The 7,500-nt window shown below is 42.5% G+C and overlaps 1 pseudogene; it reads left to right on the forward strand.

Moving 5' to 3' along the window:
• Nucleotides 1-2,859, forward strand: part of LOC145418632 (uncharacterized) — a 12,748-nt pseudogene extending 9,889 nt beyond the window's left edge.
• Nucleotides 2,860-7,500: the final 4,641 nt, after the last annotated feature.

Below are 7,500 nucleotides of genomic sequence, written 5' to 3' on the forward strand. Positions count from 1 at the left end.
GCCTCAGTTGTCAATAAAGACAAATGACCACGACAGGTAACCTAGTGTGAGGAAGTGAGAATGTCGGTGTTGATGTAAAACGCGATGTGGTGGAATAGCGTAATATTGGTAAGAGTGTAGTGAGTGATGGTGTAAAATGTGTGAGTAGATAGGGCCGAGATTCATCAACATTTCTAGGATAATTAGCTGATGGTTTGTTCGTAAACATGCATCTCTTACATTCATGAAGATTGCCTCAACTTACTGTATGAAAATTTGGCTAACATGGGATGAGTTATGTGTGTATTTCGTCTTTTATGCCACAGCTGTATTATGTACAAACATTTTAAATTAGTCATTGCTCAGAAAGGAGAACGTCACGGCAGTGTATTTTACGAAATGCTGAACATAAACAATTATACGAACTGTGGCTTTCTCAGCTGAATATGTTGATGAATCTAGGGGAGGACGTTGTTGTGGTAGCAAAATAATGTTAGAAAACAGTTTGTACACAGCCACATGTTATCTCGGGTTTTATAACAACGATACTACAACTCTCACCTGCAGGTAAGGAAGCGATGTTGTGAGTGTGCCTTGCTAGTCAGGGTTCATCATCACGTAGTCTCGACTCGGCTTCTCCAACTGCCCACAGCCAGATGAAACTGTCCACAACCCACTCCCCCTCAATACTGCCTGTATACTATATGTTTAGGAATTCAGCGAGAGTTTACGGCAAACATTTATTTAAGATGACGAAACAAACCATACATTTCATAAAACAAACGTGTCATATAATAATAATATAACTCTTTGTAGAGGCAAGCTTACAGTACTGCTGTGATGATTCACTTGACCCACCCGTCCCCCAAGCCTCCAACAAGCCTACCTCCCCCTCACTCAATGGTCTCCTCACTCCCAACCCAAGACCTCGGTGGCCCCTTTATAGTGTTATCTTTCCCGGGTGTTTCGGGTTCATGCGTCACGGTTTCATGGTTCAGAGTGAGGACGGAGAGGCGTCAACACATTTGTCCGTGGGTGACAGAATATTAGGCTCGTACATCGTTCCATAACATTGTTGGGTCAACTCTTGCACTTTTTTAGACATCAAATATCATATACAGAATATTGTACTCTAGGCGGTCTCTGGTAGTCTTTCCTAAAAACACGTCTTTAAGTTTATAAAAGTCTATGTGGCAACTACTGCCGTTACACTGTTGCCAGACAAAAGGATGCACATCACACGAATGGCCTTGCAGCAAATTTATGCTGGACTGTACATTAATTTTTGTGCTCATTTTCTCAATAATGTTTTATTTATGTGACTGCTTGTTAAACTGTGTAACTCGGTTTAGGTTTGCATGCTAAACAATTTAGAGTGTTATGTAATGTAAGAGAGCTCTGGCATGTTTTGGATACCTTCGAGTTGGCAACTGTTGTTCTCGTAGGATGTAGATGATTCTAGAATAATACAAGTTTATATAAGAATGGGGAAGAGACTACAGAAAGTTCAGTCGGTTATCAGTTCAGTTTGTGTGTAGTGCAGTGTCACTGATGTTTGTATAATTTCGATAATTGTGAAAACAGTGAAGTGTTGTTAGCAAACAGTGAAATGTTATTAAAGCTTGTACATTTTCGGTACTTATGAAAACAGTGAAGTGTTGTTGGCAAACATTGAAGTGTTACTCCAAATTGTATATCATCGGTACTTGTGAAAATATTATCTTCAAACTATCTATCTATCTATTTATTGCCAGACTACATGCTCGCGTAAGGGGTGACCATTTGTTATCAAACATTGAGTGTACAGTTAATAAAGTTTATATAGCTCCAATGCTTGTGAGAATATTGAAGTGAAATTGGAAGGCATTAAGTGTAAATAATTGGAAAATAAAGACAGTGAACTTAAGAAGCCAGTGTTTATTTACGACCCCTGAGTTGATCCTATCTATAGTCATAAGAAAAAGTGTCGTTACCCTTCGGAGCTACGCACTATGACACTTCGACGGAGTGTTGTGGAATGACGGGACAGGAGAGTTTGTACCTGAAACCCGTCAATGTCGGTTATGCGAGAGACAGACATTAGAATCTGTGCTAGAGGTTATAGAAGCTAATTAGATCGTTTGGCCTAGGTGCATAGAGACAATACGCTTTCTTATGCGGCACCATATTCATTAAATAAAAATATAACCGAATGGTCTTAAGTCGGCAACACACATGCATACAGGAAATGAGTATGTTCACCTATGCCAGACGTATGATATACATCAGCCGATACAAGCCAAGTTAGGAAATTTCAATGTAATAATGTTCTGTATTGCTTTCTACTTATAATAAATGTTTCGAAGGAAAATAATTTTACATGTTCAGTCTGATTTCTTTAATATTTTGTACACCCACCCCCTGCTTCCAAAACAGCCTCTAGACGTCTGAAGCATCGAACTGTAGCATCCATCTGAAGCATTTAACCACCCATCTAAAGCAAACGAATGATCTCTTGCACCCCTGCTCTAGTATTTAAAAAAAAAAAAAAATCGATGCCTATGGATTTAGTAGCCTTCAAAATAATTTATTTCTTGTATTCTAGAGCTAATAAGTGCTGAATAGTAGGAAAATAATAAACCTGTCTAGTTTCATTATAAATTCCCGGAGGGGCGCTCAGGGAAACACAAACATGTCCGACATATTTCCCCGTCATATGGCTCATTTTTCCTCTTGTAATGGGATTGTGATATTATAGTGGAGGTGCGAACAGCAAGTACCCGCCCAGATAGCCCAGCTAACGTTCGTTTAGCATCGAACATTGCTGGGGGTAATGATACTTTTTCTCATGACTTTGCACCCACGGACAAATGTTTTGACGCCTCTCCGTCCTCACTCTGAACCATGAAACCGTCAAGTGTGCATTCGAATCACCCGGAAAAGATGACACAATACGGGGGCCATCCAGGCTGGACGTGGGAGTGGAAACCATTGAGAGAGGGGGGTTTGGTTTGTTGGAGGGGAGGGGGAGGGATGGGTTTAGGTGAATCATCACTGCAGTATTGTAAGCTTTTTTTTTTTTTTTTTTATGCGAGGAAGAAGGAACCAAAGGCCATGAGCCCGCAGTAACAGTTCCCTCCAAGAGAAAAACAAAATACAATATAGAGCCAAATTCAAGATCCGATCATTTTGAGATGCCTGGACACACTGCGTTTGAAAGACTGGAGATCATAGGCAGCAGGAAATACAGACAGAGGGAGACAGTTCCAGAGCTGACCTGTTGCATAAATGAAAGACTGGGAGTAACGGTTAACTCTTGCATTAGAGAGTTGGACAGAAAAAGGATGAGAGTTTGCTGCCAGACAGGTGCTTCGCGCCCGTCGTAGAGGTGGAGGAATGCAAGCAGAGAGTTCAGGGGAGCAGTGACCATTAAAGTAGCGATAGAAAAGAGATAAAGATGCAACAGTGCGGCGAAGAGACAGAGGTTGAAGGGAGTCAGTAAGAGGAGGAGAGTTAATGAGACGAAAAGCCTTTGACTCCACCCTATTGAGAAGAGCTGTATGTGGGGAGCCTCCCCACACATGAGAGTTGTACTCCACACAGGGGCGGATAAAACCCCTGTATAGAGTCAACAATTGTGCAGGGGTGAAGAAAGTGCCGAGTCTGCTTAGCACACCCAGTCTCTTGGAAGCAGATTTTACAAGAGATGTAATATGATATTTCCAAGATAAGTCCCGAGTAAATTAAACCCCAAGCATGTTCAAAGATGATGCAGGATTAAGCTGAATATTATGAAACATTAGTGGGTATACCTGTGGAAGATTTGGTCGGGTTGATAGGTGTAAGAACTGAGTCTTAGATGCATTAAAGACAACCATATTATTTTTACCCCAGTCAGAGATACGAGCCAAATCAGACATTAGGTGTGCCACAGCCTCATCCCTTGCTTGTTGAAGTAACTGTTGAGATGGGCGTTGCGGGAACCGAATGGAAAGGTGAAGGGTGGAGTCGTCAGCGTATGAGTGGATAGGGTTAGATGTACAGCTTAGAAGATCATTGATGAATAAAAGGAAGAGAGTTGGTGATAGGACAGAGCCCTGAGGAACACCACTGTTGATAGATCTAGGAGAAGAACGATGGCCGTCTACAACAGCGGCTATAGAACGACCAGAAAGGAAGCTAGCGATGAAGGCACAGATAGAAGGATAGAAACCGTAGGAGGGCAGTTTGGAAAATAAAGATTTATGCCAGACTCGATCGAAAGCCTTTGAGATGTCAAGTGCAATGGCAAAGCTTTCGCCAAAGTCCCGAAAGGAGGATGACCAGGAGTCTGAAAGGTAGGTGAGAAGATCGCTAGTGGAGCGTCCCTGACGGAACCCATACTGACGATCGAAAAGAAGGTTGTGATATGAAAGATGCCTTAAAATTTTTCTATTAAGAATTGACTCAAAAACTTTTGAAATACAGGACGTTAAAGCAATTGGACGATAGTTGGAGGGTTGGGAGTGGTCACCCTTCTTTGGGACTGGCTGAATGAGAGCAAACTTCCAGCAAGAAGGAAAGGTACAAGTTGACAAAGGCGAAAGAGTTTGCCTAGGCAGGGTGTAAGCACAGAAGCACAGTTCTTGAGAACAACAGGAGGGACCCCATCAGGCCCATATGCCTTGTTAGTACTGAGGCCAGTGATGGCAGAAAGTACATCAACTGAAGAAATTTTAATGTCAGCCATGAGGAAGTCAGAGGGGGGAAGTGATGGAGGAACAGCACCGGAATCGTCTAAGGTGGAATTGGAGGAGAAAGTCTGTGCGAAGAGATCTGCTTTATCAGTAGAAGAAATAGCTACAGAACCATCAGAGTAGAAAAGAGGAGGGAAGGATGATGAGGTAAAGTTGTTAGAAAGATTTTTGGCAAGATGCCAGAAGGAGCGGGAAGAATTCGAGTCGGAGAGTTGAGAGCATTTAGTATGGATGAAATTATTTTTAGTAGAGCGAAGAACAGACTTAGCACGATTCCGGGCAGAAACGTAAAGATGGTGTGATTCAGGGGTGGGTTGGCTCCGGTACCTTTTGTAGGCCCTCTCCTTGTTGCGGACAGCATTAGAACAAGCGTGATTAAACCAAGGCTTTCTTGCATTAGTCAAAGGATATGAGAATGTATGCTTCCATGCCCGAGAGAATAACCTCCGTAATGCGCAAGGCACACTCAGATGGCTCACGGCCATGGAAGCAATAATCATTCCAGGGAAAATCAAAGAAGTACTGCCTGAGGGCCTCCCAGTCCGCGGCTCCAAAATGCCACAGACAACGTTTCACTGGAGGGTCCACAGGCCGTACCGGAGTGATAGGACAGGTTAAGGTAATAAGGTTGTGATCGGAGGAGCCCAACGGAGAGAAAAGATTAACAGAGTAAGCAGAATGATTAGTTGTGAGGAAGAGGTCAAGTATGTTGGAGCTCTCTCCAAGGCGGTCAGGGATACGGGTAGGGTGCTGTACAAGCTGCTCTAGGTCATTAAGGATAGAAAAGATGTAGGCTTGTTCACCAGGTGGATCCGTGAAAGGAGAGGAGAGCCAAAGGTGGTGGTGAACATTGAAATCTCCAAGAATGGAGATTTCAGAGAAAGGAGAAATGGATAGAATGTGTTCCATCGTAGAAGTAAGATAGTCGAAGAATTTTTGATAGTCAGTAGAATTAGGGGATAAGTAAACAGCACAGATATATTTAGTCAGAGAATGACAGGAAAGCCGAAGCCAGAGTGTGGAGAATTCAGAAGAATCAAGTTCAGGAACACGAGAGCAAGATAAGTCGTTGCGTATATATACACAACAGCCACCTTTGGCTTTGAAATGAGTATAGAGAAAGTAGGAGGATACAGAAAAGGGTTTGCTGTCAGTTGCCTCAGACAGCTGAGTCTCCGTTAGAAAAAGAAGGTGAGGTTTAGAGGAGGAGAGGTGGTGCTCAACAGAGCGAAAGTTAGAGGAAAGGCCGCGAATGTTGCAGAAATGAAGAAGAAGAGAGTCAGACCGTGGTTCCAGGCACCTTGAGTCGTCACCGGGAGACGGGCAGATGGTGGGGGCATTTATGGTCCCCCCCCCTGGGGACTCCGAGGCTTGATAAGACGACGCCATTTTGGTAAATTTTGAATAGGAAGTGTAGTGTGTACTGTGCATGTAGTTTGGTGTAGATAGAGAAAATTGTACTGGAGAGCATGCTGGCCTACTCTCTGTGTAACTGAGACACTGAAAATGTTCAGCAAAAGGGGGATGGTCAGGAACTAGTCCTGAGGGCTGATGAAACGGGAGCTCCAGCACTCCCTGTCATCAGCTTTCCATCCACCTCGGGAGTACTGCCCTGCTCGACTGGTGCTACAGTCTACCGCCTTGACTCAGAGTCGTATGACGAGTCAGATATTTATTTCATGAAATGTATGGCTTGTTTTGTTATCGTGAAATGAAGTTTGAGGTAAACTCCCATTAAAAACTTACGAACATGATATGCCGTCACATATTACCCTGCTGGCAGCACCTTCCTGCCTCCACCCCCACACCTGGGTTTCCCGATCAATATGTCTGTTCTCTTCCAATCTACACTTACTATAACATTACCGCATCTCACTTTACAGGTGATTTCATTGGTGTTTCTGAGGTATTGCGATGCAGATTAATGCACATACTGCGACGGTAATATGAATTATAAATATAGGTGCACCAGATAGCAGAGTTGGCATTACAGTATTACCTAGGAAACAGTAAATGCTGTTTAATAACAATTCACTATCCATTTGCATACGTTTTTAGCTTTTCATATTTGAGATATTGCGGACTTCGTTACTACGTGTTTAGGTCAAGTGATTATATTAATCAGTGGGCTACGACACGTTTGGTCACACGCTGTATGGTGTGGTAGTCATAGCAGATAACGTCATGTAGGACTGTTATTGTGATATCTATTACCCAGATGAACCACTGTTGCTTTTTCTGTAATGAAGATAATGCAGGATTTATAAACACAGCATATTACTTATCAGTAAATATAATGAAGATAATACAGGGTATATAATCACAGCATTTTACTTATCAGTAAATGTAATGAAGATAATACAGGATATAATTATAAATACAGGATATTACTTATCGGTACTGACTTTCCATAATATCAGTGTCAAAAATGCAAGATCATACAAAACAGTATATTCAGACACATAGCTATAAGGAAGCAAATATCATTAGATCAGTAACTTGTCCAGCCACCCTGTGCATCAATAAGTTCATTGAGTCTTTTTGGCACAGACTTAGCAAGATTCATGCAAATGTTTGGTCGGCGTCTTACCGAGTCCCACACCTCAAATGCTCTATGTTCAATGGAAAGTCGGATGCTTACTTCTGCCACACCCGTCTTGACTCATTATTGACCAAAAATTTTCAATGGGGGTAATGTAACACCCGTTACTGAGCTAGTCAATAACTTCTATCTCTGGGTGTTCTGCAAACCACTGTTTTACTACTCTGCTGGTATGGACGGGACTGTCATCCTGCACAAAGATGA

This window comes from Coenobita brevimanus, chromosome 115, assembly GCF_032717465.1.
Source record: "Coenobita brevimanus isolate Jiangsu-jjx chromosome 115, ASM3271746v2, whole genome shotgun sequence".
Lineage (NCBI taxonomy): Eukaryota > Metazoa > Arthropoda > Malacostraca > Decapoda > Coenobitidae > Coenobita > Coenobita brevimanus.